Source organism: Triturus cristatus, chromosome 2_1 (genome assembly GCF_964204655.1).
Source record: "Triturus cristatus chromosome 2_1, aTriCri1.1, whole genome shotgun sequence".
NCBI lineage: Eukaryota > Metazoa > Chordata > Amphibia > Caudata > Salamandridae > Triturus > Triturus cristatus.
The window spans coordinates 451,137,237-451,154,577 of record NC_140581.1 but is presented as its reverse complement, the minus strand read 5'-3'; positions in this window follow the sequence as shown (position 1 = coordinate 451,154,577).

Below are 17,341 nucleotides of genomic sequence, written 5' to 3'. Positions count from 1 at the left end.
TTTCTACATGTTGTGCTGTGCTGTCACCTAAGACTTTGGTGTGGGTGCACTGTGGATGAAACTCTTCATTCATTACTACACCCTATGTGGCTACAGAAGCTGTGGAATACTTTTTTTGTTCTACTGTAGGGTGAGCAGATCCATCTGTGTAAAATACACTCTGATATTACTCAATGTGTAAACTTTTCGGAGTGAGTACAATGTTTTGTTCAGACTGGAGAAAATCTTCTGTCCAAAGAGTCGGATCATATTGGAATTTTATGTCTACAGCAATTAAAGAAGAGGTTCACTGCACCCATCTCAGGTTAATGCATGGGTATTAGGAATGTTTGCTCAAGCGGTTGCCTCTAGGTACAGTATGGGTGAAACAACAATTATGAGTTTTCATTGCGCCAATGGGCGTTCTTTCAAAATTGCTGTTTGTATGACTGTAAGAATTTTTTTGTTGGAAGCAAACCGTGTATCTGCTGATGAATGTAAATATGATTTGTAGGTTATGGGAACTGTTTGTTCCTCATTGTAGATTGTGTGGTCCAAATTATTTGATATGACTCTCAGCACTAGGTTAGTTTTGCTATTGCTAGTCTGAAAATGTTTTGTCTGTAGCATGTTCACTTACAAGGCACGCAAGAGAGTGTTTAATGGTCCACTGTTTTGCAGAAAAAGTGGGAGAAATTAAGTCATACAAAGGCTTCACTCCCTCAGCACAGTGAGACAAGTAAGTCCATCTGAAGAAAAGAACTCCAAGCAGGGATTGCAACTTCTTCAGAGTACGAGAGGTTGCAAAGTTCTGAAGAAAATCAGGTGGCAATCCTTTGCCCTAGTCAGACATTTTTATATTCAACAAAGGTCACCAACAATTTGGCTATTTTAGATTTTTTTTAAATTCATTTTGCATGCATGTGACATTAAGATGGTCGCTATCCAGTCCCCCCTTGTCAGGCGTGCATCCAAATTATCATCAGTGAGTTAAATGTTGTCCATAGTGATAGTGCCTCGGGATCTGGTTGTAAAATCTCCATGATGCATGCTGAAAAGATCTGTGGCTGTTCTTATACCCCAAAACCAAACGTTTAAACGAGAATTGCTGTTGAAACTAAAAGCTGTTAGATACTTGCTTTCAGGTACTATATTCTGACCAAAAACCCATTGGAAATATCTAGAGTGGTTTTGTATTTTTGCCGCAATAGATTTGTCATTAAATCTGTGCTCTGGGCATTCTGTTCTTATGTGAGAATTCAAATTTTTATAATCTACAACTATTCTATATGGTCCATCTGGTTTGGAGATGGAGGAAACAAGGTGTGTTCAAAGGAGAAAGGCAAGGTGTTAAGACGCCTTGCTATTGTAGCTGCTCTAAAAAAGCTTTTCTATTGCTCTTGGCTTCTCGTTTTAAAAGATACTGAGATTGTGCTTGAGGCTCACTGCATAAGGAAATGACTTGTGGAATAGAGTATTTATCCCACCCCACTTGATTTCTACATAATTGCTGGAGATTGATTCAGCGCCCACTCACTGGTGTATATTTCCTTGACATCTTCCAGTACTAAGGAAGAAAAGGCCATTCTTATTACATCCTCTCCCTGGGGCACTTCCCTAACAAAGACTGGAGGCCAATAATCTTCTGCAATACCATATCATATTTTTCTAGCAAATGTGGCCAAAAGACTGCTTTAATGGTACGTGGTATGTCTCCTTCAATTTTATTTGTTGAGTCCGTAAACCCTATCAGTAGGATTTAAATCTTTATCTGGTGTCTCTATCTGTATATATTTGTCAGTTGGACTCACCACCCAGGGCCGGCTTTAGCGCTGGTGGCGCCAGGTGCAACAATCATTTTTGGCGCCCCCGCACCCCATGACCCCCTCCTCGGATTCTCTCACTACCACCGGGTAAAAGTGCCCCTCATCTATCCAATCATAAGCTATTGCTAAACACAGCGCCCACCCTGAGGTTGGCGCCCCCTCCACAGGTCAGCTCCCAGTGCAGCCGCACCAGTCGTACTGCCCTAAAGCCGGCCTTGTCGCCACCAGAAACCTCTGGAGAGTCTGATGCACAATCGTTACTTCTGCTGCGTTGTCTAGGAGCGCTCTCACTTAAGTCCCGTTCTGCAGAAGTATCCGTAGCTGACACACCACGTTTAGAAAGTCCTGCTACTTTCTTCTTTTTTAATTGTGTTTTTGAATCCGAACCTTTTTTTCCTACTTTACGCTGATTCCAGTCTCTCTTTTCTTTGATACTGAGTTTGACCCTTTCCCACTGTCAGTTCATTGTCAGAATCCTGAAAAAAACAGGAAGCGCACCTATCAGAATATTGATACCATTCTGGCTTTTTAATCTTGTCACGGCCCCTTCAAATTGTAACCACCCCTACTACAGCCCTGGAATACAGGAGATCCAGTCCTTCTTTTCTCTTTACCACTTTGCTTTTTCTTACTTTCTGTTACAGGCTTTCCCTTAATAGAACTCTCAGCATCTCCTTTGGGTTTTAAATGGGGTTCAAGGGATCATGAAGACAATTTGTGATGACCCACAGCAGTGTAGACGTCCAAGATTATTATATGTAGTTCCCATTCATGATCCCGAACTGGACTCATAGCCAAAGCCGACCAGGGCCATTTTCTGCCCTGGTGGTGCCCGGTGCGATAGTCTATTCTGTCGCCCCCCTATGACCTCCTCCTCCTCGGATTTCCTCACTATCACCCACAAAAGTGCCCCATATCTCTCCATAACCCCTCTCGCACATACATTTCATTTGTTTTAAAGCTCTGGTAAAGGCTGGCTTTACTAATCCGCTCTGCTATCCACATAAAATACAGATCTGTTCTTTGCAGCAGGCATATTACCCTCTGACCTACTTTATGGAGTCAAAACTGTCACTAGACAAAACTCTGATCTCTCTCTCTAGCAAGAACATTTAATCACAAGAGTTATCTTGACATTTTTATCACTGCCTGAAAGATGTACACGCAAGGAAATCTGGAGCAGGTGCATTTAAATCTTACGGTATTGCTAAACACAGCGCCCACCCCGCAGGTCAGAGTCCAGTGCAGCTGCACCAGTCGCACTGCCCTAAAGCCGACCCAGAGGCCGACGCTTCTCCTTAATTTTGCTTAAGATGATCGAGGAGATGGTAGCAAAATTGCCCATTAATTTCATTCCTAAATCCAGAGCTGGTGCAGCTCTGTGTTCATTTTGTACTTGTTTTAATACTTCTGGGAGAACTTCCAATGAAGGTGTGCCATGCATGTTGGTATGGATCAGGGGTCTCCAACCTTTTCTGTGATGAGAGCTACTTCGGATTAGTGAAAATCGCTGTGAGCAATTGAAGACCAAGTAACTTGCACAGTGTTAACAGACACTTCCTCGCCCAGCTTCATAGACTTTAAACGTAATGTCCTTGGAGCCTGATACTACGGTTAAAGTAAAATAGGGCTGCCATGTGCATCAGTGAGTGCATGGTCTGTTTGGAATATATGGACATGTGTGTGAATGAATGGGATATATGTGTATGGGTGACTCAGAGCCTGTGTCATATGTACTTGAGGCTCAGGACATACTTTTCGCCATATGTGACACTGTTTTCACTACATGTATAATACAAACATACAACCATGTTTTTTAACTGGGAGAAAATCAAAGTGCCGAAAAATGTTCCTGCAAAAATGTCCATAATAAGGAACATTTTTCTGCACTTTACATTTCTCCCATTTATAAAAACTGGCTGTATTTTTCAGTTATAAATATGGCTGCGTATCTACCAGCCACAGAGAGCAAGATGCCTGCAGTGTGTAAATGCAACGCTTTGAAATGGGAGGTTTTCAACGGAAGAGTTAACTTTATGTTTATATGCATTACATAAAACTCATCATTTTAACTCTCTCCCATGTCAACGTTTATTTACAAACAGCAGGCACATTGCTCCCAATGGCCTGTAGACATGGTGCCATATTTATGACAGGAAAATACAGTCATTTGTTTAAATGTGAGGACTTTAAAGTGAAGAAACATGCTTCATAAAACATTAGGACTTAATTGGCTTAATTTAAAGTAGAGAAAAACATTAAGACAATGTTTCATAGAAACATTTTTCTTCACTTTAAATTTCTCCCATTTAAAACAAAATGACTATATTTTTCAGTTATAAACATGGCACTGTGTCTACCAGTCACTGGCAGCAAGATGCCTGCTGTTTGAAAATGTGATACTTTGAAAAGGGAGAAAATTGAAATGAAGAATTAACTTATTCTTAAGTTAACTCTTCATTGAAATTTTCTGTCATTTAAAATCATTTAGAAATATAATTGTGTTCTCATGCTCCAATACTGAGTTGAGAAGGACTTTTATTTAAGAGTTAAATGCTTCAGTGCTTCAGTTCTGAACCGCTGTGACCCACATGGGTCATAAACCTGAGTAGAGCACTGCTCATTATCAGGCTCTGCTATCTGCAGCCTGATAATAATGTAAAATAAACATAGCCTTTCCTTAACTTTAAAAGGAAAATGCAACACTCATAGCAGTTCTTAGTTAAAAATGAACCCAAGGCTGGGAGCTACTCTGATGTTTTCTGCAATCTACTGGTAGCTTGTGATGGACTGGTTGGAGACACCTGGTATAGATGCATGCAAAGATGCATTTCCAGATGTTACACTCCCCTTCTCTGGCACCATTCCCAGTGGAGACACATAGTTAAAGTTCTGTGCTTATCTTTGGGTGTAGTATGAGGAAAGACCACTTCCAGCTGGTTTGTCTTGCGAGCAATCCAGACGGCAATTTTATCACATTTAAGGGGCTTCTTCACCATAATAGCATTTATAGTAAGAGGTCTGATTGCCTACATTGTAAGATGTCCCTGTACTAGTGGTCCTGTCAGAGATGTCCTAGTATTCATAGTTTGTAATACATCTTGAATATGCTTTTAATATAGGAAAACAGTACAGTTAAGAATCCATACCACATTTGCAAGAGAAAGAGTCTCAGGACTTGGAAATGGTGTATATCTATCTAAAACTGGCCATGTAGCTTCTTTATTACTCAGGGGGGGGGCAAGCTTTTGTTTCTGACTGTGCACGGTAACTCATTAGCATTCCAGTTCTGATGTTCTAGGTAAGTCAAAGGGATTTACAAGTACTGGTATGCTCTATAATGGGAAGGCAGTGCTGCAGCTTTGTGAGCATGGAATTGTCAAGAGGTTTCATCAATAGCCTCAACTCCAACCATGAATAAAATGGTTTAAATACATGTGCTGCATGTGCAGCTACTACAAATATAACTGCTGTTCTTGTATCAGGGATGCTTTGATTCTTGAGATGTTGTGTAACTGCCTCTCAGTAATTTACTCCTATTAAGAAAGTATCCACCATTTGAATAGAAAATGGATTCAAAACTTTATGGCTAAAAGAGTTTATTTCAGCATGCTAATTCTGTTGCTTAGCACATGAAACATAACTACACAGAATATGATTAAAAAAACACTGAGGCATGTGATCAACAATGAGAATAATATGAACATTTCAAACATAGTAAGAAATTAATTTATCAACGTAGCAACCTAACATCCTAAACCCCGCCTTCTATGTGCTACACCATGGGTACTCACAAACTTTTTCTCAGGGGCCAAATTTACAGTGTGGTTTGTGGCCGAGGGCCGCAACGGTGGGGGCGGGGTCAGAGGGGGAGGGGAGGGGTTAAAGCAAAAAACAATTGTGACCATGAGGTTGAACACAGGTCCCTGCAGCAGACGCCTTCGTCCACTGAGCCACCAGACCCAGCATACACAGATCTCTCTCTCCCCCTCCTCCCCCCTTCCTCCCCCTCTCCTCCTCTCCCTCCTTCCCCCTCCTTCTCCCTGTCTCTCTCCCCATGTCTCTCTCCCTCCGTCGCCCTCCCGTCTTCTGTCTCCCTCCCTCCTTCTGTCTCCCTCCTCCTTCTGTCTCCCTCTGCCTTCTGTCTCCCTCTGCCTTCTGTCTCCCTCCTCCCCCTCTGTCGCCCTCCCTCTGTCGCCCTCCCTCTGTCGCCCTCCCTCTGTTGCCCTCCTCCCTCTGTCTGCCTCCTCCCTCTGTCTGCCTCCTCCCTCTGTCTCCCTCTCTGTCTCCCCCTCTGTCTCCCTCTCCTTCCCTCTGTCTCCCTCCCTCTCTCTGTCACCCTCCGTCTCCCTCCCTGTCTCCCTCCCTCCCTGTCCCTCTCCCTCCCTCTCCCTCCCTCCGTCTCCCTCCCTCCGTCTCCCTCCCTCCATCTCCCTCCCTCCCTCTCACTCCCTCCTTCTGTCTCCCTCCCTCTCCCTCCCTCCCTTTGTCTCCCTCCCTCTCCCTCCCTCCATCTCCCTCCGTCTCCCTCCCTCCGTCTCCCTCCCTCTCCCTCTGTCTCTCTCCCTTTCCCTCTGTCTCTCTCCCTCTGGCTCTCTCCCTCTGTCTCCCGCTGTCTCCCTCTCCCTCCCTCCCTCCCTCTGTCACCCTCCGTCTCCCTCCCTGTCTCCCTCTGTCTCTCTCCCTCTGTCTCTCTCCCTCTGTCTCCCTCTGTCTCCCTCCGTCTCCCTCCGACTCCCTCTCCCTCCCTCCCTCCCTCCATCTCCCTCCCTCCATCTCCCTCCCTCTGTCTCCCTCCCTCCCTCTCTCTCTCTCTCTGTCTCCCTCCCTCTATCTCTCCCTGTCTTCCTGTCTCTCTCCCTCCCTCTCCCTCCCTCTGCCCCCCTCCCTCTCCTTCTGTCTCTCTCCCTCTGTCTCCCTCTCCCCCTCCCTCTGTCACTCTCCGTCTCCCTCCCTCTGTCTCCCTCCCTCTGTCTCCCTCCCTTTGTCTCCCTCCCTCCGTCTTCCTCCCTCCGTCTCCCTCTCTGCCTCCCGCTCTGCCTCTCCCGGTCTCCCTTCCTCTCCCTCTGTCTCCCTCCCTCTGTCTCCCCAGACTGCACCTCTCTGTCTCCCTCTCTCTGTCACCCTCTGTCAACCTCTGTCTCCCTCCCTCTCCCTCTGTCTCCCTCTCCCTCCCTCCGTCACCCTCTGTCATCTCACCCCGTGTGTGTGTCAGCCCTCAGCTCGGGCTGAGACAGCTTCCCAGCGCGCACACACACACACACAGCCGCACTGAGACAGCTTCCCAGCACTCACACACAGCCTGCACCCGAGTACTTCACAGGTCTTTAAAAGACCATTTACATGTTAATAAAGCTTTGTTGTATTTCACCTCTTAGGCCCCTGAATCTCCACTTTGACAATCACTGGAATCCCCCGGCCCCCACAGAGCAGAGTCTCAGAGTCCGGGCTGCTAACACTATTTTTTAAAATATAAAAAACACATGTAGGATGTCTGCAAGGTCCGCGGGCTGCCAAGAAAGGCTTGCCGGGCCGCTGGCGGCCCGCGGGCCGTACTATGAGTAACCCTGTGCTACACTATGAGAGCATGGAGTAGATTAACCTGGGTCTAGAGTTTCTTGGAGGATGACAAATTGCATACCCGTTCACAGCAAATTGCTGTGATTATCAGGGCTGGAAGTGAGTCTTATCACAAAAGAAAAAGACACACAAAAGCTGTGCTTAGGTCTTCTCCTCTCAGTGTGTTATCAGCATTCAGCATGGGACTGGAGGCTGCAGCAGCACGTCAATCTGGCAAGTACTGTCGGGAAAATCTCGGCCATCTGTTGCCATAATCAAGAGCAATGACCTCTCCGATTTGATGTTGATTTCAGAGGCTCCTTTCCAAGAGTTGATAATGTTTTGATGACCAGTTCTGAGTGGCGGTGGGACCTGGAAGAGTAGAGCGTTACAGACACGGGACTTTGGTTTGCAAAACTTTCTGATACATTCACCAGTGACCACATGTGTGGAGCCCTCATCGTCTTCAGGAAGGAAACATTGTACCCCTAATGTAGTTTCCACAATTTCTCCTTGACCCATTTATAGAATGTGGATCAAAGGGATTTGTCTAAAGACAAAGGTTTCCCATTGGAGAAAATAAGATTAATCAACAATGTGCTTTCATATATTTCTAACTTGCGTGTTTGAGATGACTGTTCGGCTCTATTATGCATACAGCACACCTATCAATCTACAAATTACATAGAATTCTAGGCATGCTCTGACAGGATTTGGTCAATCCCCCAAATTAGGAAATTTACATAAATGAGAGGCTTAGGTCTAAGATTAGTAGATGAGGGTCATGATGTACGAATCTCTGTTGCAAACTAGGATGTGCACACGGCACCCCTACTGGATTGCGAACACTGATGCAATTTGTACTATGATCCGTGTACAAAGAGGAGGCAAACTGTCTATTCAGACAGGGTCACAAAATGGCCTGTCTAATGAATATTATTATTAGGCAAGTCACTATTTCTAAACCCAAACATCTCTGCAGGTCCATGCAGCATCCTCCCCAGCCCAGAAGCATTTAACAGACAATGCCACACACAGAGCACTGGTTTGCACGTCTTTATTCTTCAGCATGCAACCATTAACTGAAAGCACTGCGTCACAAACTTTATTAACCACACCCAGTCGCACCCACCAGATTACATAATACTTATAAGGAGTCTGTCAAAGACCACTAGAGTCCTCATACACATAAAAATAGGACACAATATCTATATATATATATTTTTTTTTTTTATCCAACAAACGCCAAACCTTCTCAAGCATGCAGTATAAAGAGCGCTCCAATGCGTACAGGAGAAATGCCTCTGATGAAATGGGACGTTGGCCACAGAAACGTGTCAGGCAATACAACGAACTTGGATGGCTGGGGCGGGCTGAACCGTGATGTCAAATGGCAGACGCACTGTCGAGTGCATCTTGAGAAGCTTCAGCGTTTGTTGGAATATATATATATATATATCCAAGGTATCCAACAGTGCATGAGTACGCTCTCAGGAAGGAAAGGCAGACACGATCATTCCCATCACCAGTTTAATGCACACGACGCGTTTCGGCAGAAGCCTTGTTCACGTGTGACAAGCTGTCAATATTCCACACTGATAAAGTTAACACGTTCCAAAGTGAGCAAAATCAACATAGGACAATCCCATAATGCATGACCGCCATCTTGGAATGGGTAGAATACCATATCATACAGTGGGGAACAGAACAAAATCTGGGCTGCACGAGTAAATGGCAATGTACAATTCCTGTGGAAGGAAAATACGATATGCATACATGTAACATGAGTGCTGAAAACATTGTACCCAGTTAATGTAAAAGATATACAAGCGACAAAATGTCGATATACCACACTCTTAAATTAAGTAAGATCCAAAGTAAATAAGGGACAATCCTGAAATGCATGGCGGCCATCATGGAATGGGTAAAATACCCTTCCAAACAGTAGGGAACAAACCAACCCCTGGTCAAAATAATGTGTGATCAAATATACAATTGCTGGGGAAGAAAGACATAATGTGCATTCACGTTAGAAAATAAAATAAAAGAGAGCAAATGTTATCAACTGACCAATAGACCCACCATCACTTACAGACGCAATAAGAACATCCGAGATCTGGTGGTTAGGAATGACATCACACAATCACCCACCACCACAGGTCACGGTCTAATTGGATTTTATCCATGTGGCCACTGTAAGGCGTGTAAATATAGTAAGTTTAAAACCACTCTTTCTTACAATGGTACTACGAAAAGTATTACACAATTCCTTACATGTAGTACCAGTTTTGTGATCTACGCCATTGAGTGTCCCTGCAAATTATGGTACATTGGGAGCACCACCTGTCCTGCGAAAAAGAGGATCTTAGAACATTTAAGAGCCATTTCCAATCATGACCCCAAATATCCTGTGGCACGTCACTTTGAAGAATCTCATTTCTCTAATATTTCCAATGTTAGTTTCACCATCTTGGAACATGTTCCCAGAAATCCTAGAGGTGGTGATAGGGTACTCTCTTTACGACAACGCGAATCTAGATACATCATAGATTTTCAGACGAAGACCCCTGGGGGGCTTAACATGGATGAAGAGTTATCCATTCACCTCAAAGAAAGTTCATAGCTGTGTCTTTTTATTGTGAAACTGTACAGTTCTAGGACAAGGAAAGTGCCTTCAACCCTCATTATGTAGAGACATACACGTATGATTGTGACTTGCCTTGTGTATGTCTTTGTCTTACAGGTTGTTACTATTCTTCAGTTCTTGTCTTGGACAGTCAGTATATTCAGTTAACTTTAATACTTAACCTCCTTGCTTCTTCCACTTCTCGTTAGGATGTGCAACATTTGTATGTGTTTTATATTTTTGAATTCTAATTGTTGTTCATCATTCTTTACAGGAGAAAAGGAAGGGGCCCACTTTCACGTATTCACCAGCACGGGCATCCTACCCTTTTCATCCGGTATGACCTACACGTTTGCCACATCTTTATTTATGCTGTCACCAACCACGTCCACTGTTTTTGACACGTTCCAGGTTGACCAGGTAGCTCTGTTATGCGGAACAACTTTGGGACTACTTTGTTCTTCTGTGTGCCTATATTACTTTTTTCACGTTATCCTCACAGCTTGGACTGTCTCTGGTTCAATTTGTACACACTATGTGTAAACCTTCACTTAGCCATAATTGTTTGGCACTTAGCCATGGATTTCTGTGGTCCACGCAGTCTTATTATTATTCTGTATTCTTCACAGTTAGATGAGATGCTCACTCGCACCATTTTTGGTTGACGCTCTCCTTCTCCGTCATTATGCGTAACCATGCAATATTAGCGACACACCATGTGTTCATTGTGCTTATCTCCTACCGGTATTGGTCAGTTGATAACATTTGCTCTCTTTTATTTTATTTTCTAACGTGAATGCACATTATGTCTTTCTTCCCCAGCAATTGTATATTTGATCACACATTATTTTGACCAGGGGTTGGTTTGTTCCCTACTGTTTGGAAGGGTATTTTACCCATTCCATGATGGCCGCCATGCATTTCAGGATTGTCCCTTATTTACTTTGGATCTTACTTAATTTAAGAGTGTGGTATATCGACATTTTGTCGCTTGTATATCTTTTACATTAACTGGGTACAATGTTTTCAGCACTCATGTTACATGTATGCATATCGTATTTTCCTTCCACAGGAATTGTACATTGCCATTTACTCGTGCAGCCCAGATTTTGTTCTGTTCCCCACTGTATGATATGGTATTCTACCCATTCCAAGATGGCGGTCATGCATTATGGGATTGTCCTATGTTGATTTTGCTCACTTTGGAACGTGTTAACTTTATCAGTGTGGAATATTGACAGCTTGTCACACGTGAACAAGGCTTCTGCCGAAACGCGTCGTGTGCATTAAACTGGTGATGGGAATGATCGTGTCTGCCTTTCCTTCCTGAGAGCGTACTCATGCACTGTTGGATACCTTGGATTGATTTTCCGGTTTTGCTCCACCGGAGCGTACGCCACTCTTCGAGGGTCCCAGCGTTCCAGTAGGAGCTCTGTCTTGGAAGGATATATATATATATATATATATATATATATATTACCTACTGGCGGTCGCCAGTAGGTAGTTATAGTTAGGACCCTCTTACCATAGGAAATCCGCAACATTCTATTTTGAATAACTTTGGCGCCGGTCGACGAATCCTCGCCAAATTTTCAAAATAGGTGGTGCGCTGCGCTCCGCTCCTACCCTGAAATATATATATAAATATATAAATATATATATATATATATATATAAAAATATATAGAAATATATATTACCTACTGGCAGTCGCCAGTAGCTAGTTATAGTTAGGACCTATTTTCCATCGGAAATCCGCAACATTCTATTTGGAATAACGTTGGCGCCGATTGACGAATCTTCGCAAAATTTTCCAAACTTTTGGCTAGCTCCGGTACGCTCCTATCCTGAAAAGTTCACGGTGATTCGACAAGCGGGGGCTGAGAAAAAAGGGGGGTTCCAAAACGCATTTTCCCCATGCATTTTCCCATAGGACGCAGCTACAGCCCGAACTGCTGAACGGAATTACACCAAATTTGGCAAAGAGGTAGTCCTCAGTTCAGACTTGTGCCTTTTGCTTAAATGGTGCAAATCCGTTCAGTAGCTCCTGAGAAAATTATAGTTAAAAAGATAGATATATCTGGGCGGAGCCTAACCACACATCTCATTGTGAGATCTGATTGGCTGTCAGTACTTCATCCAAGAAGTGTTGGCAGCCATCTTGGGACCAATACACATGATAGCGCCTCATTAAAAAGCATTGCAGTTAATAGAAGGTTTTAAGACTTTAGTTACATTATAAATCATTTGTTGATGGTACCATTCTCATTTTAGGAATTGTGGTGTGTTCTAAGGTGATTTTACCATGTGAAAAAGCCTTCTGCTGTGATATCATGAATCATGTTTGAGAGAAAACTATTTTTTCATGCTTTTCCCACAGAGGTTTGGAAGGTGATCTATAAGCTAAACTGAGAGCATATTTTCTGTAAATTCACATTATCTTTCTCAGTCATGTGATAATGAAGTCTGACATTCTCAATAAAACATGTACATCCAACAAGGGCAGAGACTGTCAGTTGATTCCTTTGTCTTCTACTGCAGCTTCCCAGAGTGTTCCAAAGAACAACTAGAGCGCTAACAGTCCTACTTATGACAAACGTATGGCACACCTGAAGCCATCTTGATTGGAATACAGTGGTAACTCTTAAAACATTTAATTTAAAAAGGAACAAAATGAGGGGGTTCATTTTGCAATAGAAAGTATGATTAGTGCTGCAGAAAGAAACATTAGGGCACATTTTGAGTGACTTCTATTTCATTAAAAAATTCTGACATGCAGACTGAAACATGCACTTTCAATACCAGCAGCAGACTTCCCTGGTGAGCAGTAGCTTTACTACAGTGATCTAATAAGCAACTAGAGTGCTAACATTCTGAAGTTATGGCAAATGTGTGACACATCTGAATGCCTTCTTGATGGAATCAAAGTAAAAAACTGAAAGTATTTCCTACTGAGGAGACTGTAGTAAATGAGGAAATTAGGACACTTCATAACAAATAAGTCTCCCAAAATGGCCACCAGAGACAAAAGAGCACAAATGTAGCACAAATATCACCCAGATGTAGCCCAAGTATAGCCCAATGACAGAATGTCCCAGAGTGTTCTAACGAAACACTAGAGCGCTAACAGTCTTACTTATGACAAAAGTATGGCACATCTGAAGCCATCTTGATTGGAATACAGTGGTAACTCTTAAAACATTTAATTTAAAAAGGAACAAAATGAGGGGGTTCATTTTGCAATAGAAAGTATGATTAGTGCTGCAGAAAGAAACATTAGGGCACATTTTGAGTGACTTCTATTTCATTAAAAAATTCTGACATGCAGACTGAAACATGCACTTTCAATACCAGCAGCAGACTTCCCTGGTGAGCAGTAGCTTTACTACAGTGATCTAATAAGCAACTAGAGTGCTAACATTCCGAATTTATGGCAAATGTGTGACACATCTGAATGCCTTCTTGATGGAATCAAAGTAAAAAACTGAAAGTATTTCCTACTGAGGAGACTGTAGTAAATGAGGAAATTAGGACACTTCATAACAAATAAGTCTCCCAAAATGGCCACCAGAGACAAAAGAGCCCAAATGTAGCACAAATATCACCCAGATGTAGCCCAAGTATAGCCCAATGACAGAATGTCCCAGAGTGTTCTAACGAAACACTAGAGCGCTAACAGTCTTACTTATGACAAAAGTATGGCACATCTGAAGCCATCTTGATTGGAATACAGTGGTAACTCTTAAAACATTTAATTTAAAAAGGAACAAAATGAGGGGGTTCATTTTGCAATAGAAAGTATGATTAGTGCTGCAGAAAGAAACATTAGGGCACATTTTGAGTGACTTCTATTTCATTAAAAAATTCTGACATGCAGACTGAAACATGCACTTTCAATACCAGCAGCAGACTTCCCTGGTGAGCAGTAGCTTTACTACAGTGATCTAATAAGCAACTAGAGTGCTAACATTCTGAATTTATGGCAAATGTGTGACACATCTGAATGCCTTCTTGATGGAATCAAAGTAAAAAACTGAAAGTATTTCCTACTGAGGAGACTGTAGTAAATGAGGAAATTAGGACACTTCATAACAAATAAGTCTCCCAAAATGGCCACCAGAGACAAAAGAGCCCAAATGTAGCACAAATATCACCCAGATGTAGCTCAAGTATAGCCCAATGACAGAATGTCCCAGAGTGTTCTAACGAAACACTAGAGCGCTAACAGTCTTACTTATGACAAAAGTATGGCACATCTGAAGCCATCTTGATTGGAATAAAGTGGTAACACTTAAAACATTTAATTTACAAAGGAACCAAATGAGGGGGTTCATTTTGCCATAGAAATTATGATTAGTGCTGCAGAAAGAAAAATTAGGGCACATTTTGACTTCTCAAATCTTCTTCTATTTCATAAAACAATTCTGACATGCAGACTGAAACATGCACTTTGAATACCAGCAGCAGACTTCCCTGGTGAGCAGTAGCTTTACTACAGTGATCTAATGAGCAACTAGAGTGCTAACATTCAGAATTTATGGCAAATGTGTGACATATCTGAATACCTTCTTGATGGAATCAAAGTAAAAAACTGAAAGCATTTCCTACTGAGGAGACTGCAGTAAATGAGGAAATTAGGAAACTTCATAACAAATAAATTTCCCAAGATGGCCACCAGAAACAAAAGAGCCCAAATGCAGCACAAATATCACCCAGATGTAGCCCACATGTAGCCCAATGACAGAAGTGTGCAAAACACTTATTTTTTGTGTATTTGCAGTTTTATATAGTGCAGACTTGTCAGGTATTGGAGTACTTTACATGAGCATTGGTTACATCAAATTCATTTTGATTGTAGACATGGGGAGATTAAGTGATTTGACCAGAATCAAGGAATGTTGAGCTGAAGCAGAAACTCCAACCTGGTTCCCCTGTTGCAAAGTCTGCAGCTCTGGAAGTAACACCACATCCTCTCCCCTAAGTGCAACATTTAATCAAGTGGTCAACTGGATAAAAAAACATAAAGATTACAAATAATTTAAAGGTTCTTTGTCGCTATTTGAAAACTCAGTATATATGTCCTCATTTTAGTTTTTTAAAGCACTAACCATAATTTTGATGCAAATAAGACCCTCTCATATATGTAATTTCTAAAGGAAATGCTCTTGGTATTACAGTTTTGATTACATCAAGATGACGTCAGGCGTTCCACACTTTTGTAATAAATATAGAATGTTAGCAATCTAGTTGTTCATTGGGATACTGTTGAGAGGCAGAGGCCAGGGGCACAGACTCTGAAAATTGAAGGCAGGTAGTAGAGTGCAGAGGCAACAATTTGACCACACTGGGCAGGCAGGAAGGGCAGTGGCAGCACAACAGACTATGGAGGGCAGTGGAAAGGGGGGCAGGGGCAACAAACCAACAATACAGGACTGGCGAGAGAGGCTGTGGCAATATAATAGACCATTGTGGGCAGAAGGAAGAGGCAGTGGTAGTACAACCAAACATGCCAACAGACCCGTTTCAGCCAGGAAACGTCCAATGTTTTTAAGCTCAAATGGGCTTTCTTTGATCTGTCTCCTGTCTACAATCTCCTCTTTTTCAATGTAACTCAAAGAGGAAAATCAATACCCCAGTTTTTTTTTCAAAATCTCCCTCTTACGAAGTTCAAAATGTTCGCAAGTATGGTACATTGGATCATGGTAGGCAGGAGGAATTGGGGTAGGGACATGGAGCCGGATAACAGAGGACAGGAGGGACATGGAGAGGTGCACCAAACTAACCCTACAGGGCAGGCATCAGGGTTTGCAGCAGCACAATACACCACACAGGGCATGCGGGACGGGAGTGCAGCACACCAATCCATAGAAAGCAATAGGGAGGGGACAGGACCATGCACATGGACAACAGAGAACAGAGGGAAAAGAGGCAATGGTAGCTAGCTGACCATAATGGACAGACAGGAGAGAAAGCTGCAGCATAACAGGCCATAAAGGGCAGGAGGGACAGATCAGGGGCATTACAATGGAACAGACAAGCCAGGAGGGAGGGAATAGGGGTCTGCACATGGAAACAGAGGGCTCCCTCCGCACAGTGAGACAAGTAAGTCCATCTGAAGAAAAGAACTCCAAGCAGGGATTGCAACTTCTTCAGAGTACGAGAGGTTGCAAAGTTCTGAAGAAAATCAGGTGGCAATCCTTTGCCCTAGTCAGACATTTTTATATTCAACAAAGGTCACCAACAATTTGGCTATTTTAGATTTTTTTTAAATTCATTTTGCATGCATGTGACATTAAGATGGTCGCTATCCAGTCCCCCCTTGTCAGGCGTGCATCCAAATTATCATCAGTGAGTTAAATGTTGTCCATAGTGATAGTGCCTCGGGATCTGGTTGTAAAATCTCCATGATGCATGCTGAAAAGATCTGTGGCTGTTCTTATACCCCAAAACCAAACGTTTAAACGAGAATTGCTGTTGAAACTAAAAGCTGTTAGATACTTGCTTTCAGGTACTATATTCTGACCAAAAACCCATTGGAAATATCTAGAGTGGTTTTGTATTTTTGCCGCAATAGATTTGTCATTAAATCTGTGCTCTGGGCATTCTGTTCTTATGTGAGAATTCAAATTTTTATAATCTACAACTATTCTATATGGTCCATCTGGTTTGGAGATGGAGGAAAAAAGGTGTGTTCAAAGGAGAAAGGCAAGGTGTTAAGACGCCTTGCTATTGTAGCTGCTCTAAAAAAGCTTTTCTATTGCTCTTGGCTTCTCGTTTTAAAAGATACTGAGATTGTGCTTGAGGCTCACTGCATAAGGAAATGACTTGTGGAATAGAGTATTTATCCCACCCCACTTGATTTCTACATAATTGCTGGAGATTGATTCAGCGCCCACTCACTGGTGTATATTTCCTTGACATCTTCCAGTACTAAGGAAGAAAAGGCCATTCTTATTACATCCTCTCCCTGGGGCACTTCCCTAACAAAGACTGGAGGCCAATAATCTTCTGCAATACCATATCATATTTTTCTAGCAAATGTGGCCAAAAGACTGCTTTAATGGTACGTGGTATGTCTCCTTCAATTTTATTTGTTGAGTCCGTAAACCCTATCAGTAGGATTTAAATCTTTATCTGGTGTCTCTATCTGTATATATTTGTCAGTTGGACTCACCACCCAGGGCCGGCTTTAGCGCTGGTGGCGCCAGGTGCAACAATCATTTTTGGCGCCCCCGCACCCCATGACCCCCTCCTCGGATTCTCTCACTACCACCGGGTAAAAGTGCCCCTCATCTATCCAATCATAAGCTATTGCTAAACACAGCGCCCACCCTGAGGTTGGCGCCCCCTCC